Source organism: Choristoneura fumiferana, chromosome 22 (assembly GCF_025370935.1).
Source record: "Choristoneura fumiferana chromosome 22, NRCan_CFum_1, whole genome shotgun sequence".
NCBI lineage: Eukaryota > Metazoa > Arthropoda > Insecta > Lepidoptera > Tortricidae > Choristoneura > Choristoneura fumiferana.
The window spans coordinates 712,074-724,266 of NC_133493.1; the positions used below are offsets into that span (position 1 = coordinate 712,074).

Consider the following 12,193-nt stretch of genomic DNA (forward strand, 5'->3'; position numbering starts at 1 on the left):
TTTGCGGATTTGAATGAAATAATAATTATTAAACCATTTATTTCAAGCCACGAGAGCTCATAGTAAATTATTACTTATTTTATTTATTATTAAGGATTTTTAAATATGTTTTTTAAGCGAAGATTTCAAAGATTCAGAGTTAATATTACTGCAATTATATGAAATAAACATTATATTTTGTTAAAAAAAATATATTATATGATATTTTATTCTTTTTTTTGAAGAAAGAAAGAAAGAAAATAATTTATTTATAACAGCAATGACACATAATAAGTAAAAAATAACAATAGGAAATGTGCCGCTATAAAAAGGTTTTGTGAACATAAGAAGTTCTTTCATCTCATAAAACAATTTATTTATCCTTACTAACTAAACAACAGGTGGATTCACGACATCGTGAGAGTTGCGGACAACCGGTGGATGCAAGTGGCGAGTTGTCGTTCATTGTGGCGTTCTAATAATGATGATAAATTAAATAACAGTCAATTTAACTTAGTAGTATTTACGAACAGAGTAGCAAATTTTCCAAAGTCAACATTAACCTCATTCGTAAATGCAATAAATTCTTAAAATATTCATTCTCTTTTCACACAAAACCAAATTTACAACATATGTTGTCCTTATCCAAACCATGAATTAGAAAGAGACCAACGTTTTAGCATTAGTTAAAAATCAGCTTAAGTCAACGTACCTTCAAGTTTCTAGGCCACCTGATCAAAACATACAATACAAATATATGTAGCTCTTATCTTTCTTAGGATAAAGGTGTGTTATCTAGACAAGATAACACATAGTTCTGTTTTACGAGCCTTTGGCAACGCACATTTATATTTATTGGTGATTTTAACGATAAATCTATAGTCAGTCAATTGTTGTAGTTAAAAACAGGAAAAACGGCAAAAATTTTGATACAATTACAATTGATCTATCAATAAAAAAGAACTAAAGTAAATAAAATAAAAATTCTAAGAATGTAAACAAATATAAAGAACAAAAAAAAACACTCAATGTTAATATTGAAGAAGAAGTAGAAAATGCTATAAGTATTTATAAAAGAAAGCAAAAAAGTAAGAACAAGATGAATTTAGCGCCTACGTTCGAACCAGAAAGAAGAGGCAGCCGCAGCCGCGCTTTAGAAAGATCTTTAAGCTACTCTGAAGCAATCGGAAATGGTTCAGGTCGATCCTCTATTGAAATACCAAGAATGGTGGAAACAGATGTGTACAACAATGAAGAACTCAAGAAACACTACAGGATTTCCCAAACCTACGTGGAGGGTAAAGAAATTGCCTTCCCTTCAGGCATAACGAATTATGATACGAAGGTTATCCCATCTACTCTGAGTTTTGGTACAGAAAGTTCACAGTACTCCAGTGAAGACGAGAAAGGACTGGTAATGACGATAGATGTAGAAACTGATAGTCCTAGAAGTAATACAGTCAGAAACTTTTCTGATGCTTCTACACAGCCATTGGTCAGTTCAAATGTTACTAGTTATACTACAGATAATATTTATGATACTATTGAAGTAGAAGAGAGTGTTTTTAATGAGCATGATACGGGAATTTCGGCTCACGGGTATTCGACGCCATATAGCAAGAGAAGAAGAAAGGACTGAGTCACAGGTGCGTAAATTTTATCATCACTTAATTGAAATTATTGCGCATATAGTAAATATTAAAGCTGTTGGCAATATTTTCAAGGCTTCGAAGAATTTTGTCAATGACAAAGTTATTCGAATAAATTGATAGCACTATCGAGAATTTCGGATAAGATAATAAACTTTTCATCAGATTTTATACTTCTAGACCTTCAGAGACTTCTGTAAACAGTAAATTTATTTTTATACTGTATGTTTGTGTACGACCAGATGCCTAGTTGTTGAGAACCTGACTACGTTGATAAGCTTGAGGTCCCGGGTTCGATTCCTGTGTCGGGGCAGATATTTGTACGAAAAAAAACGAATATTTGTTCTCGGGTCTTGGGTGTTTAATATGTATTTAAGTATATAGCTATATCTATGTAATTATATTTATCCGTTGCTTAGTACCTACCCATAACACAAGCTTTGCTAAGTTTACTTTGGGACTAGGTCAATGGGTGTGAATTGTCCCGTGATATTTATTTATTTGTTTAAGTTTTCACTTTAATATTTAAACGATCCGTGCCGTGGCGGGCCGTGGTGGCCTAGTGGTTTGACCTATCGTCTCTCAAGCAGAGGGTCGTGGGTTCAAATCCCGGCTCACACCTCTGAGTTTCTCGAAATTCTTTGCGGAATTACATTTGAAATTTACCACGAGCTTTGCGGTGAAGGAAAACATCGTGAGGAAACCTGCACAAATCTGCGAAGCAATTCAATGGTGCGTGTGAAGTTCCCAATCCGCACTGGGCCCGCGTGGAAACTATGGCCCAGCAGTGGGATGTATAATAGGCTGGGATGGATTTAAACTACATACAACTATGTCATAGTTGTTAACTATGTACATAATATAGAAATTCTAGTAGCCTAATCGTTGGTCGTGGGTTCGAGCCCAGAGAGCACGTTTGAGTTTTTTGAAACTTATGTGCGAAATTACGTTTGTTATTTACCGTGAGCTTTACGGTGAAAGAAACCTACACACTCTTGCGAAAAAATTCAATGGTGTGTGTGAAGTTCCCAATTTGCACCTACACCCAGCCTCTCGTTTGAGAGGTTCAGGGCTTGTTGTCTTCCAGTTCGTGGTCGCTACTCGAAAATCTCCTCAAAGGCTATCTGTTTTTTGGCAATGTGGCCCATCGCCACTTTAACTTGCATATTTTGGTCCTTGGTTCACCTGAATTCGCGATTCCACCGAACAAGATACGGGTGAAAAAGCTCGCACAATCACAAATAAGTATTTGAACTTACTCGTACATCGTTGATGTGACAATGGGCAGGCCACATAGCTTGAAGAACATATGGCCGTTGGGGCTGAAAAGTTGTCGAATGGAGACCACGAATGGACAGCAGCGTAGCGTAGAACGTCCACCAACGTGATGGATGGTTAAAACTGCAGGTACACGGTGGATGCAGGACGCTTCCAACCAAAGCAACTAGAGGGCTTTGGGGGTCTATTAGTAACAGTAGACGTCGTATGGCTGATAATGATGACGATGTAACGAATCGTATTGGGCACATTAGATTAAACCCTAACAATACCTTTACAGGAGACGCCACGGACGACCGACACGCTCCAGACGCGTGGTCTGCAAGACTGGGGAAGAGAATGTGCCCGTGCGGAGCAACATACCGGCCAAATCCATCAAGTATATGCGGGATATCGTCAATACTGTCGTTAGAACCATGTTTTTTTAATTTATTTATAAATTGTCTAATTCTTAGATGTTGTTATAATATCCTTAGAATTTAAAGAAAAATGCCATAAAAACAAGCGTCGGTTTAAGCAAGTCATGACTTAATGTCAAGCGTAAATAACAGGCCTTCACATTAGAAACTCAGGATCTACTGCGGATATCTAGAAATGATTTCTGTACCTATTGCCTAGATATCTCCAATGAACGGAATCATGTAACCAGGATTTGTCATGTCATGTTGACATCCCGTACTTTTGTGAAGGAAATCAAAGTTAAATTAATGATTATAAGCTACCCCTCTGGTACATTAATCAGTTTGGTCGACTGTACAAATGTCTTGAACGATGTCAGAAGTACGTGTTCATAATCGGATCCCTTTGACTGCCATAACTTTTTAAGTCATAGTGTATTTTTTTTATATATTTTTTATTTTTTTTAGTGTTTTGTATTCTCATTTTGTTTTATTTTACTTTATTATTATTATGTTTTTATGTTTGTAACCTAACTCTATAGGTTAGGTTAGATTTATTTTATAACAATTCTGAAAAATAAATGGTTTCAGCAGGAAAATAAATTATGACTAACAATAATTCTGACAAACATTACATTATGACTTAAAAAGTTAAGGGGAACAATACAGACTCGTTCATAATACTGAGATTTTTGTCTATACAGAACTCTATCAATTTTTCACGCCATTTATTCCAAGTGCCAAGTCCAAATTTTCCAACTGCTCTTCTGATGTGATCATCAACAAGTGAATTATGTTAAAAGTTAAAACACCCTTGTTTACTACAACAGAAATCTCTCTTTATGCGGATGTTATGCCTTTGGCATTCCCGTTCATAAGGATTATCTTAAAACTATTACTTTTAGATTAATTTCAAGATTGTTATTTCAGATCAACGCCAAATGGCGCTTCATCATCCTGATGATGGTGGTTGCCCACTTCATCTTCTGGCTGACGTTTGCCGGCATCTGGTACGCAGTAGCGCGGTCGTACAGCGACGACATCGGCGACGGCAAAGACCACTGCGTCATCGGGACGTCTTCCTTCGCTGGGCTGCTTATGATGTCCGTGGAAACACAGGTACCTACATATTTTCATTTGCGTATGCTAGAGTAAGAATTGTGTGTGAGTGAGTGCATCAACTCGTACAATAAACATGGTTCCGACAGAATATCAGCGCTGTGGCAGCATATTTCGCGGATGTGCCGTAACAACTTCATCATCATCATCATCATCCCAGCCTATATACGTCCCACTGCTGGGCACAGGCCTCCTCTCAGAACAAGAGGGCACCAACACAACAACAACTAAATTACACAACACACACACACAACTTAATTATGGGGGTAACAACTTAATTATGTGTTATTTATACAACTTGAAATATTTACTTCCGTATAATTGGCATGCCATGTTTATGAATAAAGTTATCTATCTTTTAATGAATGAACTTGCTTGAACGGCCTGAACTAGGTACCTGTCAAGAAGCTCTGCGATATATTTAACGGTGCTTTTCGTTTCAGATGACGATAGGATATGGGGTCAGGTACCCGAGCGAGGAGTGTCCAGAAGCTATCATAGTCATGGTTTTGGAAGTAAGCAAATAAATAAATATCAACTTCGGTCATTTTATTATTCTAACTTTTACTTTTCTTTAGCCAGTTCTCTTTCTCTAGACGAGAATTTAATACAAACATTATATTAAAAATATTGTATATTTATGCAGATCGTAGCTGGCACTGCGTTGTCAGGAGGCCTGTCCAGTTTTACTGTTCACGAAGCTCGTCAGACCAAACCGACACGTTTCTTCTGTGGGGTTCAGCAAGAAAGCAACGGTAAGGACTGAAGGCCTGGTTGAAAGGTTCTAGCCAATTCTGTCATTTGAGGCTTAATTACATTATAAAACATGCTTTTCCAAAAATTCTAAGTCGTGTTTGGGGTTCGTAGCATTGGCAGCTTTATACTGTATACTCAGCGGCACAAAATTTGGCCCAGACTTGAGGGCCAGATTTTTTCCGCTCAGTATATAATAATTTGATCTATGTTTCTCTTTAAGCCCATGGGTGGGCATAAAAACTCAGAGATAGTACAGCCCATCTGAATTTACGTGTGATATTACATTAATAATTTTTACCAAGAGCTTACGATATGACTTCTATGAGGGAGTACGTACAGCCCATGTCCTCTTCTTTCGGGAGTAGGCCTGTGCCTAGCTATGGGATGTACAGATAGCGCGGGAGTTGAATGCAGAGCTTAGGAATGCGATAGTGTTGCGACCTTATGATGATGACGAATTCATCGATAAATAGAAGGTCTGTCGATAAATTTGGCGCTATAAACACAAAATTATGTATATAAACAGGACTTAGCACTTTACACAACCTTTTACTTGTTTTATCCATGTTAGTCGCAACGTGACTCAACACGATGGATTTAACTCGATTAAACCGTCAATATTAAAAAAAAACTGAAACGAACTCAGATCAGTCATCATTAAAACAAAAATAATACGGGGTGCAATCAATTTTAACGCGATCTATATGTGTACGAAAGCTATCAAGGACAGCACTACACTAAAGGCGACATGCATGGGGGCATGTGGCTCGCGGGGAGGGGGGGAGGCTCCCGCTCTTCACCTCAGGCCCCGACTGCATTCAACTCGCGCGCTATCTGTATTTAACCCACGACAAGATGATGCGACTTTAGCGAGGATTTCCAAAGTCTACCTAATTGCAAACATTTCAAAAGCTACTAATATTATTAATGCGAAAGTTTGTAAGTCTGTTTGTTTGTTTGTTACTTGATCACGTCTAAACCACTGAACCGATTAAACGAAATTCGGTATACAGATAGTTTGAATCCCGAAGACGGACATAGAAAACTTTTTATCCCGGAAAATTGCATAGTTCCCGCAGGATAGTGATAAACGAATTTTGCGCGGACAGTCGCGGGTAACGGCTAGTACAGTCAAGGGCACAGATATCGACACGGCCAAAGTTAAAAAAATGTGTATACACGACTTTATGCACTTAACATTAAGGACGTGTATACATATTTTTGCAACTTTGCCAGTGTCGATATCTTTGCCCTTGACTGTACATACTATTTTGTTCCTTAGGTGTGTCTTCGTGACGGGAACCTCTGTCTCCAGTTCCGAGTTTGGGACCTCCTCAACCTACACATGATAGACAGCACGATCACTGCTTACATGCTGAAGCCTATCAGGTTGGTTACTTTTACTGTGGTAGGAACACCCAGGGCAGAAGGCAGAACTAAGATGCGAATTAGACAGATCATGCAACTAAAATACCCCTGGTGTTGCAGATGTTTATGGGCGGTGGTGATCTCTTACCACCAGGAGACCCACTTGCTCGTTTTCCTTCCAGTCGAATAATAAAAAAAAACTACCATTCATAATCTACAAATCTGTTAATACGTTTAAAAATCTGTATGTCTAATCCAGGACGCTGGAAGGTGAAATGGTCCATAACTACATCCACCAGCTGAAGCTGAAGGAGGCGAGGGCCTTCCTTCTTTGGCCCATCACTGTTACCCACATCATCGACGCTGAAAGTCCCCTGTTCGACTTCTCAGCTCAGGATATGATGGACTACAGGTAGACGCAGGACTTATAATAGGGAAATGAACCATAAGTCAACAATTACTTTGCTCACCCGCGACCTAACGACAGCTAAGTCCACGCTGAGAATACTTAAGCCGAGTTTAGACTTGCACGATTAAACATGCAAGTTGCATTACATTCATCATCATCATCTACCCAGCCTATATACGTCCCACTGCTGGGCACAGGCCTCCTCTCAGAACAAGAGGGCTTGGGCCATAGTTCCCACGCGGGCCCAGTGCGGATTGGGAACTTCACACGCACCATTGAATTGCTTCGCAGGTTCGTGCAGGTTTCCTCACGATGTTTTTTCCTACACCGCAAAGCTCGTGGTAAATTTCAAATGTACCTAATTCCGCACATGAATTTCGAAAAACTCAGAGGTGCGAGCCGGGTGCATTACATTGCGAGGCCGTAAAGCCAACGATTTTGTAGTGGTCAATTGAGCGCCGCAATGTACCTACTCGTAGAGCAACTTGCACGATTTTTTTTTCAGATCTAAACTCGGCTTTACACACACATCACATAAGGCCCTGTTCACATTATTCCAGTAAAACCGTTCCAGTAGCCATACATTGCGGGGTCACAAACCAAACGAGTTACACGAGATCGATCGAGCACCGCAGTGTCATACTGGAACAGTTTTACTGGAATAGTGTGAACTGGCCCTAAACCCAACTGTCACCACCACCACCACACTACACTGACGCGCTTCGAACTCAACCAAAGTTTATTATCAGAGCAACGCAACCGTTCATCATGCTACCCGTTGTTGGACTTGAGAACCAAAATAATCATATCAATTTGCCATTGAAAATCCCCGATTTCCCTTTTTGTTTTTCTCAAACGAACTAAGCAACCACACATATTTTACAAATTTTAACTCTCACATACAGCTAAATTGAAATCTTATTTATTTTCACCTTTCATGCTCTTAAAATGTCACTTTAGTCTCTGCATATCGGGATTAAAGCTCCTCATTAATCTCTAGGGATTCCAATTTTTTTTTTATTTACATTGGAAACCCCTAAACAGCCAATCACCTTGTGCAATCACGGTGTTTGTGAATGGAGGATTTTTAGGGTTCGGAAATAACCTCATAATGATAACTGTGCTAAAATAAAAATAAACACGGTTAATTTCGTGAAACACAATTAATGATTACGAATATGAATCTATTCAATTATATTAAGGATTACAGATGTCATTAGTAGAGCGTAGCGTACGTTTTTAAAAAGTAATATTGTAATTTTGAACAGAACTTTATTTTTTTTCCTCGCATTCAAAGTGAAAACCAGTGTTTAACGCGATACTAAACAACCATAATGACTTATTTTAGTCCCTTTTTGAACAATCTACTATTACACTGAAAGCATGTTTGTTGTACAGCCGTAGTAGCTATCGTAAGTCCGCGGGTGAGCAAAGTAGTGCTTAATAGTTTAATGTTCATTGCTATGGACCTTTGCAAAGTAACGCCTGATTCCTGATTCAATAAATTAGCACATGTATGTACTTGCTAAAATCGTCTCGGACGTTTCGTTTGCCCTGTTCCCCGTACATCACCAAGTTGCCGTACACCACAGAAACAAGGAAAAGTCACAAAATAACGTCTAACTCATAATTACCAATTATCTGCTTCTAGGTTCGAGATAGTGGTGTGTCTAACAGGCGCCTCGAAAAACATGGGTACGGTCACACAGAGCAGAACTTCTTATCTGTCCAAGGAGATCAACTGGGGATATAGATTCAAAAACGTTTTGAGGTATGGACAAGACCAACAAAGATTTCATCCGGAAAATCGCAAAGTTCCCGCGAGATACCGATTGCGGTCAAAAGCTATATCAATAAAATTAACTCTACTTTCAGATACTCAAGAAGTAATGAAGCTTACATGATCATAGTAGAAGACCTAAACACCATGGAACAGGTGGAAACTCCTCTCTGCAGCGCCGCACGCTTGAAGAACTTCGAAGCTGACATCAAGTCTTCTGAAGACCTTTCCATACCGACCGATCCTTCGCCAGAAGACGAGTCTTTGTCTAAAGTCATAGTGGCTTTCAGTCAGTCGTTGACAAAGAACACGTCATCAGTCAGCGGGGACCAGTCTCTATCCAGGATGCCAGAGTCGCTCCGGTCGACTCCGAGCTTGGGACCTGGGGGGACGCAGAGGAGTCATGGGTGGAACTTCAGAAGGATATATCCGGAGAATGTTATGAGTATTCAATGATTTGACGAAAGAAATAAAGTTTTTTTATTTGGAAAAAGTTCGGCACAATTTAAATTGAGTTTAAATTAATAATAACTTGTAAGTTTTATAATTCTAATGTACCTAAATAAAATATTTAAGTTACTACGTATATCGAATTTACATAGACATGTATACATAGACTAATATATCTTTCATTTGTTACAAATAATTTTGTATAATTTTTCGATCCCATTGGATTCCGATAAATTCATACAACATCCTATAAAATGTTTCATTCCCCTCGACATAAATGTCATATATTCACACAAAAACTTTATTTCACATAACATTATAAACTTAAAATTAGGGCATGCTCCCGGGAATTCCCGGTACTGAAGTACCGGGAAATCCCGGGAATTTTCGAATACACTGGTACCGGTTCTGGGAGAAAAAATCCCGGTTCTTCGGTTCCTTCGGTACTGAGCTTGTAACTAAATTAATTGACGTTTTTTGAATTCAAAAATTACGCGTGGGCCTTGTAATGCTGTCACCTTAACCGATTCACACACGCTCGGTTTTATTCGGGTGCAATCGGCATGCTCGGTCCGCCTGCTGCCCGACCTGACGACGGCGACGACGACGAATGGTGAACGAGGTCTTATTGCTTAACGCACTTGGTATCACAATCGTTTTTTTTTACCATTTCTTTCTGTCACTTCGTGTAGGATGAGGGTAGAAGGAGATGGTGATTGCAACCGCTAATGTCAGCGCGTTAGACAATACGGCCTCAGGTAGTCAAAATATAGCTGTTAGGATTTAGTATTGGTACTATCCTGTAGTCTGTATGTCTAAACGATTGATAATGATAGTGATGAGCTTGTTTGTGTTTTTATCTATGTAATGTTAATTAACACTACCATCTAAATAACAACTAGTTATATGTTAGTGATGTGTTACGTATCTTTTTGTTCTATTTTGTCATATTTTTATATACAGTAATAGGCTTGCATTTGACATCACACCTGATGGTAAGCAAAGATGTTGACTGAGGTGGAGCACGCTTGCCAAATAAATGTCCATTCACCCTAGATTTTAAGACAGCCTCATTGTAGCGATCAGAAAACACAGAAGCTGGCAAGGCTTTCCACTCCTTAAATATCCGGCCGGATAATGAAGGACGAGCGAAAACGCTTTGTGTGAAGTTTAGGGATGCTGACAACATAAAGGTTAAGATTCCGCCTACTTCTGGTCGACCTGTGAATGGAAGGAACTGATGGAATAAGATTGTGTAGCACCGAGCACGAGCTACCCTTCTGCGGTGGCGAACTCTGTTAGCAAAAATTTACCACAAAATCGCCGCTAATGAGTTTCTTCATCGCTCGCCGTTCCACCGAATCCAAAGCAGCCAACTAGTACTGGGCAGAGCCGTCCTAAAGGTGACAGCAATAGGTACTCCATGCAATACCGGACTCGGGCTCTGTAAGGTGAAGGAGCTGGTCCGCAGTAAAGTATCGCCTAACTTTGGAAAGGATGCCAAGCTTTTTCGCAGCGGTTTTCACCAAGGCCTCGATGTGACCCCCAAAGTTTAGTTTGGAAGAAAAGTGCGAATATTTAGCGGTTTTTTTTTTTTTGTCGTTAGTTTCTGGCAGGTGTTATTAAAAAGGGTTATGCGTAGGGTTAAATTTTTATGAAAATTAAAGACAATACCGATGCTAAATTTCGCGTGATTAAAATTTACGCAATTTTCTTTCTGTTGTGCTTATAAACGTGGGATGCTACTGGCGTTTGACCGAGCGGTCAAAACGCTCGAATATTCGCCCTTAAAACAAGTGTAGCTGAAAGGTGGTGGGAAATAGAAAGAGGCACAGAACGGAAAATAAACACGACTAAATTGGCACAGGTGTGAGAAATTCAAAGCCAGAGCAAAAGCATGAGCTTTTCTTACAGCATGAGTGGTCTTGTGGAACGGGAATAACCACACCTGGCGGTAGGCGTTACACTCACCCAGAAGTGCAACCTGCGCTATAGAGAACCGCCGTAGGACCACCTCAGCCGAGTCACAGAGGGAAAAAACCAGCCCGCACAGTGCGCACAGCGGCAATGCGGAGACATTTGAGCGAACGTTATAGGTACACAGGCATATAGGATCTTTTCCATACCTGTGTTTTGACTTTGTTGATTAAATTTTGCACTTTGTTAATTGTTTTGGGTTAAATTACAACAATTATCACTTTACAGGTGTTTAATTTATCAAATTAACAAAAAAAATACAATTCATTTACTCAGTACCGAAAAGTACCGAAATCCCGGGAATTCCCGGTTCTGCCCCAGTACCGAAAATCTCAGTCCCGGTTCTGGAAATGGTACCGGTACCGCATGCCCTACTTAAAATATTTGGAGAGTTTGAGTAGGATACTTATTCGTAAGGTATCATAAACAACTTGGAAAAGTTGAAATACCCCCTGACATTGTCATTCCAAAGTTCAATATTTCAAAAAAGGCTCTACCGATTTATGAAACAGATTTTAAAGAACCAAAATCGGTCCATTCGTTTGAGAGCTACAATACCACACATACACTGGCGTTTAACTTTATGACACCCCTCTATTTGCGTCGAACGTTTCTGAACTTATAATATTAGAAGAATTTGAGTGTTATTCGTAAGAAAAGTAAATTAAAATAAAACTAAACTGTTCAAGCAAAGTTCGGTAGAGCCCCGCCTTCGTTTTTGTTCGTCTTGGCGGGGGCACTACCATGCCCACAGATACGATAAGTACCTAAACATTATTGAAGTAAATATGGCTGAAATAAAATAGTATGGGCACTAAACAACATTTGGCTTCTACTGCTTCTACCCCACTGAGTTTGATGTCAATGTATACCAGATGTAAAACGTACGTTAGCAACCAAGTTGACCTAGTTAGAAGATAACGAATTTCGGCATTGCTTTGGGAGATATTTGATACAATCGGTTGCTGTGTGATTTGGACTTTAGAACTTATTTGGAATCTAGCAATTACAAACTTGACTGTAGTGAGCC

The 12,193-nt window shown here is 39.3% G+C and overlaps 1 pseudogene; it reads left to right on the forward strand.

The window, feature by feature from the left end:
• The first annotated feature begins 768 nt into the window (after window positions 1–768).
• Window positions 769–9,379, forward strand: LOC141440270 (G protein-activated inward rectifier potassium channel 3-like; annotated as a pseudogene).
• The last annotated feature ends 2,814 nt before the right edge of the window (window positions 9,380–12,193 follow it).